Genomic DNA, 21123 nt, shown 5'->3' with positions numbered 1-21123 from the left:
TTCGTCAGCTGACGAAGATAAAACCCCATCAAAGGTAATATTAAGCTTGCAGTGTAAGCTTAAGCCACCTATCTATCAATCAATCTATCTATCTATCTATCTATCTATCTATCTATGTATTTATATCTATCTTTTATACTTTGTCGCTGTCTCAAGCGTTAGTGAGGTAGCGCAAGGAAACAGACGAAAGAATGGCCTAACCCACCCACATACACATGTATATACATACACACCACACACGCACATATACATACCTATACATCTCAACATATATATATATATATATACACATCTTTTTCTTTAAAACTATTCGCCATTTCACATGTTAGCGAGGTAGCGTTAAGAACAGAGGACTGGGCCTTTGAGGGAATATCCTCAGCTGGCCCCCTTCTCCGTTCCTTCTTTTGGAAAATTAAAAAAAAAAACGAGAGGGGAGGATTTCCAGGCCCCCGCTCCCTCCCCTTTTAGTCGCCTTCTACGACGCGCAGGGAATACGTGGGAAGTATTCTTTCTCCCCTATCCCCAGGGATGATATATATATATATATATATATATATATATATATATATATATATATATATATATGAAATGACAACCCCCTCCCCCCGCATGTGCGCGTGGTAGCGCTAGGAAAAGACACAAAGGCCACATTCGTTCACACTCAGTCTCTAGCTGTCATGTATAATGCACCTAAACCACAGCTCCCTTTCCACACCCAGGCCCCACAAAACTTTCCACGGTTTACCCCAGACTCTTTACATGCCCTGGTTTAATCCGTTGACAGCACGTCGACCCCGGTATACCACAGCGTTCCAATTTACTCAATTCCTTGCAAGCCTTTCACCCCCCTGCATGTTCAGGCCCCGATCACTCAGAATCTTTTTCACTTCATCTTTCCACCTCCAATTTGGTCTCCCACTTCTCGTTCCCTCCACCTCTGACACATATATCCTCTTTGTCAACCTTTCCTCACTCATTCTCTCCATGCGACCAAACCATTTCAAAACACCCTCTTCTGCTCTCTCAACCATACTCTTCTTATCACCACACATCTCTCTTACCCTTTCATTACTTACTCGATCAAACCACTTCACACCACATATTGTTCTCAAACATCTCATTTCCAGCACATCCACCCTCCTCCGCACAACTCTATCTATAGCCCACGCCTCGCAACCATATAACATTGTTGGAACCTCTATTCCTTCAAACATACCCTCTCCAAGATAACGTTCTCGATTTCCACACATTTTTCAACGCTCTCAATACTTTCGACCCCCTCCCCCACCCTATGACTTACTTCCGCTTCTATGGTTCCATTCACTGCCAAAACCGCTCCTAGATATCTGAAACACTTCACTTCCTCCAGTTTTTCTCCATTCAAACGTACCTCCCAATTGACTGGTCCCTCAACCCTGCTGTACCTAATAACCTTTTACTCTCAGCTTTCTTCTTTCACACACTTTACCAAACTCAGTCACCAGCTTTTGCAGTTTCTCACTCGAATCAGCCATCAGCGCTGTATCATCAGCGAACAACAACTGACTCACTTCCCAAGCGATATCATCCACAACAAACTGCATACTTGCCCCTCTCTCCAAAACTCCTGCAGTTACCTCCCTAACCATCCCATCCATAAACAAATTAGACAACCATGGAGACATCACGCACCACTGCCGCAAACCGACATTCACTGGGAACCAATCACTTTTCTCTCTTCTTACTCGTACACATGCCTTACATCCTTGATAAAAACTTTTCACTGTTTCTAGCAACTTACCTCCCTCACCATATACTCTTAGTACATTCTACAGAGCATCTGTATCAATTCTTTCATAAGTCTTCTCCAGATCCATAAATGCTACATACAAATCCATCTGTCTTTCTAAGTATTTCTAATAAACATTCTTCAAACACCTGATCCACACATCCTCTATCAGGCACTTCACCATGAACCATACATACATTGAACATCCTTACCAACCAGTCAACAACACATCCATCACAATTTTTCCACTGCAATACCATCCAATCCCACCGCCTTGTCAGTTTTCATCTTCCGCAAAGCTTTCACTACCGCTTCTTTGTTTATCAAACCATTCTCCCAAACCCTCTCACTTCGCACACCCCCTCGACCAAAACACCCTATATCTGCCACTCTATCATCTAACACATTTAACAAACCTTCAAAATACTCACTCCATCTCCTTCTCACTTCACCAGTACTTGTTATTACATCCCCATTAGCCCCTTCACCGATGTTCCCATTTGTTCTTGTCTTGCACACTATATTTACCTCCTTTCAAAACATCTTTTTATTCTCCCTAAAATTTAATGATACTGTCTCACCCCAACTCTGATTTGCCTTCTTTTAACCTCTTGCACCTTTCTCTTGACCTCCTGCCTCTTTCTTTTATACATTTCTCAGTCATTCGCACTACTTCCCTGCAAAAATCGTCCAAACGCCTCTTCCTTCTCTTTCACTTGGCAACAATCATACTTCTTCATCCCACCTCTCACTACCCTTTCTACTCTGCTGACCTCCCACCTTTCTCATGCCACAAGCATCATTTGCGCAAGCCATCACTGCTTCCCTAAATGCATCACATTCCTCCCCCATTCCCTTTACGACATTTGCCCTCGCCTTTTTCCATTCTGCACTCAATCTCCCCCGATACTTCCTCACTCAAGATAATGATCAGATATTCCTCCAGTTGCCCCTCTCAGCACATTAACATCCAAAAGTCTCTCTTTCACGCGCCTATCAATTAACACGTAGTCCAATAATGCTCTCTGGCCATCTATCCTACTTACATACGTATACTTATGTATATCTCTCTTTTTGAGCCAGGTATTCGCAATCACCAGTCCTTTTTCAGCACATAAATCTACAAGTTTTTCACCATTTCCATTTACAACACTGAACACCCCATGTACATCAATTATACTCTCACCTTTGCATTCAAATCACCCATTACTATAACCCGGTCTCGTGCATCAAAACTGCTAACACACTCACTCAGCTGGTCCCAAAACACTTGACTCTCATGATCATTCTTCTCATGACCAGGTGCATATTCACAAATAATCACCCATCTCTCTCCATCCACTTTTAGTCTTACCCATACCAATCTGGAGCTTACTTTCTTACACTCTATCACACACTCCCACAACTCCTGTTTCAGGAGAAGTGCTACACCTTATTTTGCTCTTGTCCTTTCACCAACTACTAACCTTACTCCCAAGACATTCCCAAACCACTCTTCCCCTTTACCCTTGCGCTACGTTTTACTCAGAGCCAAAACATCCAGGTTACTGTCCTCAAACATACTACCTAATCTGAGCCTTCGGGGAGGATGAGCACTCCCCGCATGACTCCTTTTGTGTCCCCTTTTTTAAATATATATATATATATATACATATATATATATATATATATATATATATATATATGTATATATATATATATATATATATATATATATATATCATTATCATACTTTGTCGCTGTCTCCCGCGTCAGCGAAGTAGCACAAGGAAACAAACGAAAGTATGGCCCAATCCACCCACATACACATGTATATACATAAACGCCCTCACACGCACATATACATATCTATACATTTCTTCGTATACATACATATACATACACAAACATATATATGTATACACATGTACATATTCATACATGCTGCCTTCATCCATTCTCGCCGCCACCCCACCACACATGAAATAGCATCTCCCAACGAGGTAGCGCCAGGAGAAAACAAAAAAGGCCTCATATGTTCGCACTCAGTCTCTAGCTATCATGTGCAATGTACCGAAAACACAGCTTCTTTTCCACATCCAGGCCCCACATACCTTTCCCTGGTTTACCCCAGACGCTTCACATGCCTTGGTTCAATCCATTGACAGCACGTCAACCCCGGTATACCACATCGTTCCAATTCACTCTATTCCTTGCATGCAATTCACCCTCCTGTATATTCAGGCCCCGATCACTCAAAATCTTTTTCACTCCATCCTTCCACCTCTAATTTGGTCTCCCGCTTCTCCTTCTTCCCTCCACCGCTGGCACATATATGCTCTTTGTTAATCTTTTCTCACTCATTCTTTCCATGTGTCCAAACATTTCAACACACCCTATTCTGCTCTCTCAACCACACTCTTTTTATTACCACAAATCTCTCTTACCCTTCCATTACTTACTCGATCAAACCACCTCACACCACATAATGTCCTCAGACATTTCATTTCCAACACATCCACCCTTTTCTGCACAACCCTATCTATAGCCCATACCTCGCAACCATATAAGATTGTTGGAACCCCTATTCCTTCAAACATTCCTATTTTTGCACTCCGAGATAACGTTCTTGCCTTCCACACATACTTCAACGCTCCCAAAACCTTTACCCCCTACCCTACCCTGTGACTCAATTCCACTTCCATGGTTCCATCCGTTGCTAAGTCCACTCCTAGATATCTAAAACACTTTTTTTTCTCAGTTCAAACTTACCTCCCAATTAACTTGACCCTCAACCCTACTGAACCTAATAACCTTGCTCTTATTCACATTTACTCTCAACTTTCTTCTTTCACACACTTTACCAAACTCAGTCACCAACTTCTGCAGTTTCTCACCCGAATCAGCCACCAGCGCTGTATCATCAGCGAACAACAACTAACTCACTTCCCAAGCTTTCTCATCTACAACAGACTGCATACTTGCTCCCCTCTTTCTCTATACACACACACAGACACAGACACACACACACATATGCATATATATATATATATATATATATATATATATATATATATATATATATATATATATATATATATATATATTCTTACTTGCTCGCCTTTATCCATCCTCGGTGGCACCCCGCCCCGCAGAAAACAGCATCACCACACTTCAGCAGGAGTTCAAATAACTTACTTTACTAAAACTTTGCAGTACGTTACACGTTTCACGGAGGAAATCCATTTCATCAGGCGTAAACAATTCACAGAGTTCCAACTCCCAACACAAGCACACAGCTCTGTACACCCTCTTACCTCCATGATAAAGTAAAGACTATAATATGTCCATGGTCAATTGTTAGAGGGAGAGTGGGAGGTGTCTTGTGGTCAAGTGGGGTTTTGCAAGGGTGATTGGCCTGTGTAGCGAGATGCGTGTTCAGCTACTTTCCTTACGATATTCCGTCTTTTACACATACAAAGGAATACAAAGGAACTCAGACAGCAACAAACCAATTCCTCCCACCCAAACCACTCCATATCTAACCATCAGTCACCAAGTAGAAATGAAATGATCATTCCTGCCTCACACTTCAGCAACCTCTAATCACAGATCCCCCTAAACTCCTCAGATATGTAACGCTGATAAAACACATACTCATCAGAAACAACTCGTCAAGAACTAAACATGCACTCTCCCAACAGTCTTAAACTCTACTCTATTACACATACACACATAAGATGTAACACTTCACACATACACCCACCCGATGTAACACTCCACACATACACCCACCCGATGTAACACTCCACACATACACCCACCAGATGTAACACTTCACACATACACACACCAGATGTAACACTTCACACATACACCCACCCGATGTAACACTCCACACATACACCCACCAGATGTAACACTTCACACATACACCCACCAGATGTAACACTTCACACATACACTCACCAGATGTAACACTTCACACATACACCCACTAGATGTAACACTCCACACTTACACCCACCAGATGTAACACTGCACACGTACACCCACCAGATGTAACACTGCACACGTACACCCACCAGATGTAACACTCCACACATACCTCCATCAGATGCAACACTCAACAGAAAAACGTGCATCGCATTTTACCATGTACGTTCCCCATTACCCATCCTGTCGCCACTATCAACACCACTTCATCATGTCATACCTACGATGTATCTTCTAAAACAAAGACAATGAACACTTACTGTTCAATTGCCCTGCATTCTCCGCACCTAATCGCATACACAAATTCAGTGGACTTTATGAACTATGGTTTCATCCAGTGAACTTTAGTTCCCATTGCCCGATTGTTGTAAATTTGAAGATGTTGATGGTTGTAACAAAACAAAGGCCATGTTCGATTTCTGGGGTTCAGTCCCCTACTTTTTTTCTGGAAAATATACAATCTGGTAAAGTGAGACAATTTGCAAAGGTAATGTGATATCAAGATTGAAATTCAGCATACGACTCGTATTGAAAAGTATAAGTGAATGGCGACAAAAGTTTAAGTAAATAGTGACACAAGGTTGTGAGTGCTTGCAAGTGTAAATAAAACATGTAAAACGGGGTCGAATTTCCAAATGTGCACAAAAGCTAGATTACAACATATTATTTGCTTCACTACTAAGCCAAAAAGAACCAATTTTCAAAGTTAATAAAAAGTTCGACTGAAACATATCATCTGATTCGTATTGGAAAGTAGAAGAGGAAAATGTTGATATATAAGGTTACTAATCCTAACTAATAAGAAATAACAGGCGCAGATGTGGCTAGTGTACAACAGAAAGGTTGTGATATATGATATACCACTGTGATCCTATCATGCTCCCGCAGCTGGAGCCCATGACTTGTTCATCATATACGAAAATATATGTAAACTGGTATTTACGTTCCCTCGTGGTTTGGTCTCCAGCTCTCTTAACTAAGTTTTCTCACAAGTTACCCATGACCTATGACGTCTATCGTTTTAGAAAGTGATCTGAGAATGTCGTACGTTTCTAAGAACGTTTCCTTATCAGATGCTGTTAACATAGACCCACGGCGCTAACACAACGACACCTGCTTCAAGCAAAAGAGTCCTGAAACGCACGCCATTTCTAACAGAGATTTCTCAGGTGTCATATCGGTACATCAGTACCTCGAGAGGAACATATGGCGTAGGTTAAACATATGCGTCATTTATAACATAAAGATCAGATAGAAAGTTTAAAAGATATAGTACTAAGAAGAGAAACATCATAAATGGGTAATCCTGCAATCACAACAGAGCATAATTCAGTACTCACCATATCCCACTGCACAGCAACATTGGTTCCTAAAAAAAGAAAGAAAAAAAATTCAATCCAGTACTCCTAAATAATTTTCGCATTCTGTTTTACCAATAGTAATATTGTCTTGTTTGTAATTAGTTTTCCTGTCTTCAACCACACTAAGTGTTGTGCATTCATCTGTGTTAGATTCTATTTTCCATGTACCCGCCCATTTTGATAATCTATTAAGCCCCTCTGCAAATTCCCTGAATTCTCATCGGAGTTAATTACGGCCCCTATTTTTGTATCATCGGCAAATTTAGTGAAGTCGCTGGTTATTTCCCATATCCAAATCGTTAGTATATATAACGAACAAGATCGGTCCCAAGACTGACCCATGAGGAACACCACTGGCTCCATTGCCTAGTCTGATGTAACTCCGTTGATGCATACACTCCGTTTTCTGTCAGTGAGCCACACCCTAATCCAATAAAATAAATAAGTCCCGATGCCGTGTGCTGCTATTTTCTAAGCAGACGCTCATGAGGTCTGAGTATACAATATCATAACTCTTACTCTGATCAACAGTTTCAGATACTTTACTTAAGTCAAACTTATATGGAATATTTTACCTGTGGCTTGATGCACACCATGAGATAATATCTACCAGTACATTAAAGAACATAAATGCGAAGTCAATACATATAAGTGATGAAGAATTTCGATAATATATTCAGAAACCTTTTAATATCTAAGAAGGACTGGTCTCGCCAGTCTTATAAGTAATGATTGCAATATTCCTATATATATATATATATACATATATATATATATATATATATATATATATATATATATATATATATATATATATATATATATATATATATTTTTTTTTTTCTTTTTTCATACTATTCGCCATTTCCCGCGATAGCGAGGTAGCGTTAAGAACAGAGGACTGGGCCTTTGAGGGAATATCCTCACCTGGCCCCCTTCTCTGTTCCTTCTTTTGGAAAATTAAAAAAAAAACGAGAGGGGAGGATTTCCAGCCCCCCGCTCCCTTCCCTTTTAGTCGCCTTCTACGACACGCAGGGAATACGTGGGAAGTATTCTTTCTCCCCTATCCCCAGGGATAATATATATATATATATATATATATATATATATATATATATATATATATATATATATATATATATACACTTTGCTTATGGCCTTTGTGTAGCATTGAACAACTGGTGGTCTGTATGATGACACGAGTGGTTGTAGGTGACCGGATGTAAAGATCCGTCAAAGAGGCTCACGCGGCCGTAGGTTTCTGTTGGTGCTACCAACTTTACATATTACTGAGGATCTATATGTAGGAGATGAGAAATGAATGGAGAGAGAGAGAGAGAGAGAGAGAGAGAGAGAGAGAGAGAGAGAGAGAGAGAGAGAGAGAGAGAGAGAGAGAGAGAATCAAGGAACGTTTACGGTTTTCAAAAATTCATTTTCTTCAGTGTCTGTCTTTTTTTCATTTAGCGTTTAGAGTGAATTTCCCTTTGCTTTGAAGGGAATATCTAGATTACCAAAGTGAGACAATATTGTGTTATTATTTGTAATGATAATAGCTGGATCCCAGCGTGGCGAATATCGCTGTGTGTGGTGAGTAAGGAGAATATCCTGGCCCTAGCTGGGGAGGATATTGGTCTGCAGTAAAGACATCCGACTTACCCAGAGCGAGAGTATTGTGAGGCAGGTTCCAGGGGGTATTACTGTGGCTCGAAGTGAGAACGTTTGGCCACAAAATCAGCAACGTAGGAAAAGATTTACAGGCAATTAGCCAGCCTCGCCGGGACTCATAAAGAACGGGATTGGTGTAATAACATTGAGTGTGAGGCTTGCCAGCACCATGCAAGGTTCTGCCACAAGAGATGTAAGATCTTGGCCACATGCTGCATGCTTTATACATGTACCTGTGAAGCCCCCGTGCACCAAAGTGGTACATGAATAAGAGCACATTGAATATCTACATCCTCTCGACAGGTCAAAAAACCTACAACTGAGTACAAGGGCTCTTCAGGGAAAGACCGAGGTTGAGCGCACAGGTTCGAATCCTCGTCACAGCAGTCGGTCCATAGTCAACTCGGCTGCTGATCCTCCAATCGGGGTTAGTCAATGAAATGGGCGCCTGGCTTGGGCTAGAGTATATATATATTTTTTTTTTTTTTTGCTTTGTCGCTGTCTCCCGCGTTTGCGAGGTAGCGCAAGGAAACAGACGAAAGAAATGGCCCAACCCACACCCATACACATGTATATACATACACGTCCACACACGCAAATATTCATACCTACAAAGCTTTCCATGGTTTACCCCAGACGCTTCACATGCCCTGATTCAATCCACTGACAGCACGTCAACCCCGGTATACCACATCGATCCAATTCACTCTATTCCTTGCACGCCTTTCACCCTCCTGCATGCTCAGGCCCCGATCACACAAAATCTTTTTCACTCCATCATTCCACCTCCAATTTGGTCTCCCACTTCTCCTCGTTCCCTCCACCTCCGACACATATATCCTCTTGGTCAATCTTTCCTCACTCATTCTCTCCATGTGCCCAAACATTTCAAAACACCCTCTTCTGCTCTCTCAACCACGCTCTTTTTATTTCCACGCATCTCTCTTACCCTTACGTTACTTACTCGATCAAACCACGTCACACCACACATTGTCCTCAAACATCTCATTTCCAGCACATCCACCCTCCTGCGCACAACTCTATCCATAGCCCACGCCTCGCAACCATACAACATTGTTGGAACCACTATTCCTTCAAACATACCCATTTTTGCTTTCCGAGATAATGTTCTCGACTTCCACACATTCTTCAAGGCTCCCAGGATTTTCGCCCCCTCCCCCACCCTATGATCCACTTCCGCTTAAATGGTTCCATCCGCTGCCAGATCCACTCCCAGATATCTAAAACACTTTACTTCCTCCAGTTTTTCTCCATTCAAACTTACCTCCCAACTGACTTGACCCTCAACCCTACTGTACCTAATAACCTTACTCTTATTCACATTTACTCTTAACTTTCTTCTTTTACACACTTTACCAAACTCAGTTACCAGCTTCTGCAGTTTCTCACATGAATCAGCCACCAGCGCTGTATCATCAGCGAACAACAACTGACTCACTTTCCAAGCTCTCTCATCCACAACAGACTGCATACTTGCCGCTCTTTCCAAAACTCTTGCATTCACCTCCCTAACAACCCCATCCATAAACAAATTAAACAACCATGGAGACATCACACACCCTTGCCGCAAACCTACATTCACTGAGAACCAATCACTTTCCTCTCTTCCTACACGTACACATGCCTTGCATCCTCGATAAAAACTTTTCACTGCTTCTAACAACTTGCCTCCCACACCATATATTCTTAATACCTTCCACAGAGCATCTCTATCAACTCTATCATATGCCTTCTCCAGATCCATAAATGCTACATACAAATCCATTTGCTTTTCTAAGTATTTCTCACATACATTCTTCAAAGCAAACACCTGATCCACACATCCTCTACCACTTCTGAAACCACACTGCTCTTCCCCAATCTGATGCTCTGTACATGCCTTCACCCTCTCAATCATTACCCTCCCATATGATTTACCAGGAATACTCAACAAACTTATACCTCTGTAATTCGAGCACTCACTCTTATCCCCTTTGCCTTTGTACAATGGCACTATGCACGCATTCCGCCAATCGTCAGGCACCTTACCATGAGTCATACATATATTAAATAACCTTACCAACCAGTCAACAATACAGTCACCCCCTTTTTTAATAGATTCTACTGCAATACCATCCAAACCTGCTGCTTTGCCGGCTTTCATCTTCCGCAAAGCTTTTACTACCTCTTCTCTGTTTACCAAATCATTTTCCCTAACCCTCTCACTTTGCACACCACCCCGACCAAAACACCCTATATCTGCCACTCTATCATCAAACACATTCAACAAACCTTCAAAATACTCACTCCATCTCCTTCTCACATCACCACTACTTGTTATCACCTCCCCATTTGCGCCCTTCACTGAAGTTCCCATTTGCTCCCTTGTCTTACGCACTTTATTTACCTCCTTCTAAAACGTCTTTTTATTCTCCCTAAAATTTAATGATACTCTCTCACCCCAACTCTCATTTGCCCTCTTTTTCACCTCTTGCACCTTTCTCTTGACCTCCTGTCTCTTTCTTTTATACATCTCCCACTCAATTGCATTTTTTCCCTGCAAAAATCGTCCAAATGCCTCTCTCTTCTCTTTCACTAATAATCTTACTTCTTCATCCCACCACTCAATACCCTTTCTAATCAACCCACCTCCCACTCTTCTCATGCCACAAGCATCTTTTGCGCAATCCATCACTGATTCCCTAAATACATCCCATTCCTCCCCCACTCCCCTTACTTCCACTGTTCTCACCTTTTTCCATTCTGTACTCAGTCTCTCCTGGTACTTCCTCACACAAGTCTCCTTCCCAAGCTCACTTACTCTCACCACCCTCTTCACCCCAACATTTACTCATCTTTTCTAAAAACCCATACAAATCTTCACCTTAGCCTCCACAAGATAATGATCAGACATCCCTCCAGTTGCACCTCTCAGCACATTAACATCCACAAGTCTCTCTTTCGCGCGCCTATCAATTAACACGTAATCCAATAACGCTCTCTGGCCATCTCTCCTACTTACATACGTACACTTATGTATATCTCGCTTTTTAAACCAGGTATTCCCAATCACCAGTCCTTTTTCAGCACATAAATCTACAAGCTCTTCACCATTTCCATTTACAACACTGAACACCCCATGTATACCAATTATTCCCTCAACTGCCACATTACTCACCTTTGCATTTAAATCACCCATCACTATAACCCGGTCTCGTGCATCAAAACTACTAACACACTCATTCAGCTGCTCCCAAAACACTTGCCTCTCATGATCTTTCTTCTCATGCCCAGGTGCATATGCACCAATAATCACCCATCTCTCTCCATCAACTTTCAGTTTTACCCATATTAATCGAGAATTTACTTTCTTACATTCTATCACATACTCCCACAACTCCTGTTTCAGGAGTAGTGCTACTCCTTCCCTTGCTCTTGTCCTCTCACTAACCCCTGACTTTACTCCCAAGACATTCCCAAACCATTCTTCCCCTTTACCCTTGAGCTTCGTTTCACTCAGAGCCAAAACATCCAGGTCCCTTTCCTCAAACATACTACCTATCTCTCCTTTTTTCACATCTTGGTTACATCCACACACATTTACACACCCCAGTCTGAGCCTTCGAGGAGGATGAGCACTGCCCGCGTGACTCCTTCTTCTGTTTCCCATTTCAGAAAGTTAAAAAATACAAGGAGGGGAGGATTTCTGGCCCCCCGCTCCCGTCCCCTCTAGTCGCCTTCTACGACACGCGAGGAATGCGTGGGAAGTATTCTTTCACCCCTATCCCCAGGGATAGGGATATATATATATATATATATATATATATATATATATATATATATATATATATATATATATATATATATATATATATATATATATATATCCCTATCCCTGGGGATAGGGGTATATATATATATATATATATATATATATATATATATATATATATATATATATATATATATATATATATATATATATATATATATATACACACACACACATAAACACACACACACACACACCAGCCGCCACTGGGCGGGGTCGGTGAAGGAATCAAGAAACAAGTGAAGGATTAGGGCACAGGTCACCCTCGACGACCTCGTCTCTCTCAGTTCACGATAACCTATGGACAATCTATGTTCTGGTAAGCAATGTTAAACATTTTCCCACCTATATTGTTATCTGATTGATGTAGACCAACATTTTGATTCACATTGTCATGTTTGACCAGACAAGATTCAACAGTACTTCTCTCCTGTACTGAGATATTGTATGTGATAGTCTTAGCAGTGCTCTCATCAGTCTGGCGATGAATATGTCTGAAGATGAACCATCTTGATCATACCAGCCTAGCACTATTTCTATGTTGTTTAACCTTAACACTAAAAACATTACTAACTTGACCAATGTAAAACTGATGACGCTCTCTGCATGCAATCCTTCTGAACTTTCTAATAAGACTTTCCTTGAAAGTATAAATATTCCTGAAGACTATATTAATATTAAAAGTTTTAACTAAACAGAGACATAAAGCATGTTATCATTACAGGATAATATCAACAGTTTTTTGTTCACAAATGGTTCTTTAGGATGAACATTTCCTTAACTCAGCTCATAATCTTGATGGAGGCTTCTTACACTGTTCAATCTATAGAACCATTAGTGATGAGAAACGTAATGATATTATCCTATTGTGAGAACTTGCTTCATGTTCCTGTTTTGTTGACGTTAATGTGATCAAGATGACCCATCATGATGCTGTTAAGTGAGTAAATGGATTAGTATGATTACTGGAATACTGGTGATCTGTTTATATGATGACTTCCCTTCCAGTAGAGCCTGGGCGACCGACGCCTTTCTTTCTATTTGAGCTAATGACGTCCATTGATCAGATTAAGGTTACCAGGAACTGTTGTCAGAAATTGAGGACAGCACTCACCTCACAGCTGCACCTGATTAACCAGTTGTTCCTAATTACTGTACTGTTTAATCTGTACATAGCCAGGTGTGGGACTAAGGCTGCACCCAGACCAGCGCTTCCTGTGTACACAGCCAGGTGTGGAATACACTTTGCGATCAGAAGCGACAACAGTACTGAGTAAGGAGGTAGATGGATTCTTATATTTTTCTAAACTGGCTCCAGTCCTCCATACAAGCGTACAAACCAAATATACGTACAAACATACATACAACCCTACATACAAACCAAACATACATACATATACACATATTGGAAAGGATCACAATTTTTGCGCGTGATCAAGATATTCCTATGAGTCCACGGGGAAAATGAAACACGAAAAGTTCCCAAGTGCACTTTCGTGTAATAATCACATCATCAAGGGAGACACAAGAGAGAAATATAACAGACAGTTGATATACATCGAAGAGACGAAGCTAGGACGCCATTTGGTAAACATGTCAAATGTTTACATAGTGTGTTTCAGTCGTCCCTCAATACCCTGACTGGACTCCTTTGGAATTAAAAGCTATCTGCATTTACGGTGACAGCCTCGTCAAGGTGACTTTTCATTCGTGGTGTACCAGAGAGCAGGCGGAGTCCGGTAACACCCATACCTTCATACATACGTGCATACTTATAATGGAAAGTGTATCTGATGTTGTTGGACAAAGCTTACTAAGAAGATCTCGACCATTCTTTCCAGAGGTGGACATGATAGCAAAGAGGGAAAGATAAGGCAAGGAGAGGGAGAACTGACCCTCTGTGGAGAAAACAGTAATTGAGTTTCAAGAAATAGTGGAGGATGGCCCATTCAGGTGGTACATAATGGGAAAAGTAACTATAGGGAGGTATTACATCGTTACGTTATTATAAGATTCCCAAAATTGCACGATCCAGAACAGATATACAATGACAACAATGAAAAAGCAGGCAGGATGGTGATAAAACTGTATAGTACTCACTTCTCAGAAATAGTAAAGTAATGGTAATGAGGAATTTTGATAATGAAGAGAAAGACTGGGTTTGATAATGAAGAGAAAGACTGGGAAATTTAGAAATCTCATGGTGATAGGGAGTCATGGAGAGAGAAGGTTTTAGTGTATACAAGAAATTTTCCTTTACAACTATACTGATGAGCATACTAGGATGAGAGGGCCTAACATTCTATCATTACTAGATCTTCGCACATAATAGTATGAATATTGACAATAGATGATACAACTGTTGGAAAAAGTGATATGAAAAGAGCAGTTGTCAGACAAGACCTAAAGACGAGATACAATCGTGGAAACTACACAAACCTTAACGATTTCTTTGGTAACAGATTGGGAAATCGAGTGCAGTAGCCAGGAACCATGGCTTTATGGTGCGAGGCTCCAAAGAATTTATTGTGGATGGTTCAATAAAAGATGTCATGAAGCTCAAAATTTACGACATGTGCAGTGGCCAAGATAGAACTCTAGTCGGCTTGCATTTGCAAGGTATATGAAAACAAGGAACATGTAAACCATGGATAAGAAAGGAGGAACGAAGAAACTGTGAAAAACGAATCCGGAGAAAACCCAAAACCTTACCATATCATCATTGAATTCAATGTAAACGCTATGATGCTGACGGAGACCAGCACCAGTGGGGTACTCATCATATCACCCACCTTCACCGAGACCACTTCTCACCCCCCAGCCTCCACTCACCGACGTCCGTCACCACAATCACCGTGCACCAACATGTGCTCCTACACACAGATGCAAGAAGAGGCCTATACCTAGCATTGTGAACAACACAGACAAACTATGAACAAGGGCAAAGCCAAGCAAGCAAATAACTTACTTTTCCCTTAGTTATCTAAATGTCAACTACTATATTAACGTAACGCAATGAACGTGAACACAATCACCATCCAGTGTTCACCACTGAACACATAACGTGTGGTAACCGCAATATTACTGTAACATTACAAATGTGTAACTTTTCATCACGTAATCTTTAGCCAATCACCACTCAATGCCTAAAGTAAAAATAAGAGAGTTTTCTTCGTAAAACTTCCTGTACTGTGTAGAGATATCCAGCCTCATCCTAAATCTTCAGCTCTGTTGTGACTAATTAACTGGTTATCAATATAACCTCAGAGTTCTGATATTTCCCAGCCGTAATTCATTCAGCCAAATGCCTTCCTGAATTCAATAAACTGATCTCTACTCTCTTTATTTTGCATACACATATAAATTCATATATACAATAAACAGATATTCATATAAAAGTGCGCTTTTCAAACCAAAGATAAACAAGCATTTTGAAATCCTCCACTACTTACTCTCTTTCTCTCTCTCACTCTCTTTCATTTTGTTCTACTTGACTCTACCATCAGTTTTAAACTATATTTATAATCTCCCTTTTAACTGCTGCATTCGGTACCACCAGTCACAATGCAATATGCATAAATATATTTTTGTAGCAGTGTCACACGCCCGTGTCACTACAGAAGCAAACCCCTAATTTCCCCCTCAAGACTCATGTTTAGCTTCAGGGAAACTTTCCCTCACAATATGAATCGTCGTTACACACACACACACACACACACACACATGCCAGATTTCCTCCAAGATAAGAAAATACGATTAATATTGTGGACCATTAGTATGACAGATGGAAATGTCTTCAGTGATGGGAGTGTTCATTCTCCCAGCATCAAGCAGGGTACAGTATCATTTTCTCTGCTGCCTGAATATAAACACTGCATTAAGTCATCTGCCAACGTCCCAAGGATAACGTGTATAAACAATGGTCCAGAAATCACGTTCGGGATAACATATGCAACATATCGTGAGCCTTTGTATATACAGTAACCATCATGTACTGCACTAGGACTACGGCACAGAGACCAATAAATCTGGCTTTCCAAGTAAATGCTTTTAATCTATTTAGCCGAGCTGATGCGAAACAATTTATGACTGCCATTCGTATCTGCAATATGAAAGCGATAGCTTTATTCCCATCTGCTCTGTGAACATTTTAGACCAAACATTTATCTAAACACTTTAAGAGATTGGGGAATTTTTTCTTCCTTTGGCTGGCAACAACACCCGTGTTTCTTATGTCAGGTTAATATTGTGGATGGATCTTTGATATGCGTCCTTGTATTTCATGAAATTTTGAAGCTGGTTGTGGCACCATTCAAAACGAGGAACTCAAGTGTCGGGTCCGAATTAAGATGCAGTCATCTCTCAGATCTGTAGGTTTTGCCAATCTTTTCGTCACTGTTTGTTGAAAAGGCATTGCAATTACGGTTTCGTCACTAATGGTTTTGAATTTTGAGGTATCGTTCGCAAGACTGAGAAAGGTATTGAAGTAAATAACAAAATTTATGCGTAGATTCAGTTATGAGGAACAAATGATTTTACAGAAGAGGCATTCTCGAATAATGCTGATAATAAGAAACGGGAAAATAATATTTCTTCGTCAATGTTACATCATACAGAACTTCGGGTGCCCGCGTTTTTTGCGATGAACTTCAGCATTTATTTATCTTACTATTGAATCATATGTTAAGAGTACATTGGCAGATGATCAATAAACGAAAGACTGTACTGATAATGCGGAAGTGACATACAACAAGGTAACAGGTAACGTGGACACTAGAAGGTTAGTGTGTAGCAGCGGGGAGTCGGTGATCGCTTAAAAGACTACTGAGCGGAATTACATTTTTTGTCATTTCTCATTTTCTTTTCTTTTTTTTTTTTTTTTTTAGACAACCCAGTCGTGGGCCAACCAGGCCTCCTGTTGTCTGTCTTTCTCATGTAAACTCATGTAAACAGGGCATCTTGGTGTCCAGCAGCAGGACAAGATAAGTGGATAAGTGTAAATAAATGATAAATGTTATTTTTCGTGAGTGGCTGGGGAGAAGGATGTTCTGGGTGGAGAGAGACTAGAGGAACAAATATCTGAGGAAGATCTTGGGATATTCATACAACACACTTCAGCATGTGGTAGAGTAGTAAATATGTCTGACTGGAAGACATGAAAACAACATTAACGTCCATGAACGGATATAAGTTGAAGAAACTATATATATATATACACGAGACTGCAAAGCTTGATTTTGGTGTCTCATTCTGGCCTGTTATGTAATAAAGTATATACACAAATTGGAACGAGTGCTAAAAGCAAGCGCAGCGAGAATGGTACTGGAGCTGGTTAGTCTAGTGCATAAAAAGAAGCTGCAGATACGAGAAATACTTTCCTTAAAAGCGAGAAGGTCACGTGTGGATCTTATTACTATTCAATAGACCAACTGACTCGAATAAACAGATTTTCTTGTTTTTTAAGCTGGTTTGGTGAAGGAGGAATACATGGCTGAAGAATTGGTAAGTGATCAGTGAGAAAGGATTCAAGGAACTATATTTTGGAAATAGAAAAACGAACAAGTGGAGTTTATGAGTGAGAATGTACTGTACAAGGATACTGAATATTCTAAAAAGCAAGTCTCACATAATGTATACATTTAAGAGGCGAGACAATATGAGCATTTGCTTACTTTTTACAAACAGGTAATTATAGATTCGTAATTCAAGCGTATTGCCAATGAGAAAAATTCGCACTTTTTTCGAGGTGAAATGGAACCTTTTGATAGAGAGCAAACATGGCCGCTGATATGTTAATTCATTCACTGGTTCCAAATATGATCGCTATTTTGATGTGGGCGATCATGCGTACGAGGTACTGCAGGTTGAAGTGAGATACACCGATAATGAGAGTAGCGAAGGCCGTGTGTCATGGCAATTGTTAACATCATACATTTAGTATTTTTCGTCGTATTGCTCTGAAACTCGTATATCATACTTAGAATATGTTGTCGACCACCATAAACATTGAAGATTTAGAGGTAACTAAAATGCTGACCCAGTAGTCACCAGTCCATGAAATACGCTATTCTGTGTGACAGTACGACACAGCAACACCCTCCTTATATTCATGTAGTGGAAGATGGAGCAGTTCACATTCAACTTCAAATCTTTAGTAGCAATCGTCTGGTGCCACGCTCTTTGTTACACGTGAATGGATCACCCTGGTATATCAAGTTACCTCCGTGCGTATTCTCCACCGCGTCCTACCGCTACCCACATACTCGACAGCGAAGGCCTCTGTGATCTCATAACATCAATTGACATTCATCTTCATTCCACGACAGCATGCCAACGGTTACAATAACTCTCTTAGGACTTATGATCGCGTGAACGATCCGGCAATAACGGTTAGAAGCTTAGAAAATGGAACAACAAATTCTGGTCAAGCATAGTCTTGTCACACCTGCCCAACCATTAGGGCTTCCGGAGCGGTAGAGGAAGTGCGGACCTGGTGGTTGGTTTAAAGAATCTGTGTGAGAAGTAATTAGAGAAAGAGAAGGATATATACATGTGGCATTTATGGGTCTGGAAAAAAGCGTATGATAGGATTCACAGTGATGATCTTTGAAAAGTATTACTAGTATACGGTGACGGAGGAGAGCTACATGAAGCAAACTTTCCTTCAAGAAAGAAAAACGTTTGCGCGAATAGGAAGAGAGGAGGACGAGTGGTTCCAGGTGAAGAGGGGTCTGCTGCATGGGTATGTGATGCCATCATGGCAATCTAATAGGTTTAAGGATGTGATGGTAAAGAAGGTAAATGCAGGGGCTCTGGAGAAAGGGTCAATTCTGTTTTCTTTTCAAAGGGGGTGAGATTATTTCTGTTTCTCAATGACACTTTACTGGTGTTTGAGCTAAGGAGAGTGTGAGAGGAGGATGTTCACAGCTGAAGTAAATAAAGTTATGATGATTAGTAAGGGAGAAAGGCTGGTTGGCTGGAGTACGAGTTTCAGTGGAGAAAATTTGGAAGAAGTAGAGAGTTTCAGATTCCTTAGAGCTGACATAGCGAGAGATGGAAACATGGGTAAGCCATAGGTTGGGCGAGTGGGCAAAAGTCCTGGGTGCAGTGAGGAGTGTGTGGAAAGAGATGTCACTTTGTATGAGGGTAAAGATGGGTATGTTAGATGGCAAACAAGTCCCGATTGAGTTGTGTGGGTGCGAGGAACGTGTCATCAATAAAAGAGAAAAGTACGGGGGAGTATGAATATGGTGGAGATCAAATATATGTGGGCAATACGTGATGTGAGTAGTGCTGACAGTGCAGTAAGATGAGTATGGTTGAGAGATGGAAAAGGTGTTCTGAAATGATCTGGACATATGGAGAAGATGAGTGAGGAAAGCCTCTCTGACTTGTGTAAGTGTCAGAAATGAAGGATGCAAGAAGGGGTGAGGTGGGGGTGGGAGGTTAGAGATGGAAGAATGAACTGACAGATGGGTAGAGTGACTGGGACCTCAACATGAAGGAGGGTAGAGGCGTGCATGATGGGTTAGAGCCAATTGGAGCGATGTGCTACACACAGGCCAACGTACTGTCACTTGTCTGAATAAAAAAGCATGGATGAGATGGTCAGGGAAAAGAACAGAAAGGTCTTTGTGGCCTGGATGGAGACAGGGGCTCTGGTTTCCGTGCATTACATTTAATAGGATGAGAGCGGATGAGGCCATTCTTCAACTGTTCCTGGGGCTACCTCACAACTCGGGAAACAGAGCACAGGTCTGAAAATAGAGGAAGAAAGAATATATATATATATATATATATATATATATATATATATATATATATATATATATATATATATATACAAAATTTCCTGTGTGGATGGGATGGCCAGGGAGGCAAATGCTAATCTTGGAGAGAGAGGGGGGAGCATGCAGTCTGTGAGAGATATGAGGGCCAGAGAGGCGAGTCAGATGTTGCTTGCTGATGATAAAACACCGGTTGCAGATTCCAATGAGAAAGTGCAGAAAATGGTGACCGAGTTAAAAAGAGTGTGTGAGTGGTGGAAGTTAAGATTAAATGTGAATAAAAGCAAGATTATTAGGAATAGCAGGGTTGAGGGAGAGGTTAGCTGGGACGTGAGTTTGAAGGAGAAAAGTTGGAGGAATCGAAGTATTTTGAATACCTGGGAGTGGATATGATAGTGAGTGAAACCATGAAGCACTGTAGATTATGTGGAAAGAAAAACGTTTCCGAGGGTGAAAATGGATATTTTTGAAGGTATAGGAGTCCCAGAAATATTATATGGATGCGAGGCATGGTCTATAGATAGGCAGTGCGGAGGAGGGTGGATGTGTTGGAAATGAGATGTTTGAGGACAATATGTGGTGTGAGGTGGTTTGATCGAGTAAGTAATGAAAGGGTAAGAGAGATATGTGGTAATAAAAAGTGTGGTTGGGAGAGCAAAAGAGCGTATGGTGAAATGGTTTGGACATATGAAGAGAATGATTGAGGAAAGGTTAACAAAGAGGATATATATGTCA

General features: G+C 40.8%; 1 long non-coding RNA gene across 1 annotated transcript in view; it reads right to left on the bottom strand.

The window, feature by feature from the left end:
- Window positions 1–21123, bottom strand: part of LOC139755947 (uncharacterized) — a 324536-nt gene that overhangs the window by 167354 nt on the left and 136059 nt on the right. The window contains exon 3 of the long non-coding RNA XR_011714221.1: window positions 7084–7112. This is a non-coding gene — a long non-coding RNA (uncharacterized lncRNA). The remainder of the gene's footprint in view (window positions 1–7083; window positions 7113–21123) is intronic.

This window comes from Panulirus ornatus, chromosome 20 (genome assembly GCF_036320965.1).
Source record: "Panulirus ornatus isolate Po-2019 chromosome 20, ASM3632096v1, whole genome shotgun sequence".
In the NCBI taxonomy this organism is placed as follows: Eukaryota; Metazoa; Arthropoda; class Malacostraca; order Decapoda; family Palinuridae; genus Panulirus; species Panulirus ornatus.
This window is presented reverse-complemented; position numbering and strand designations above follow the sequence as displayed.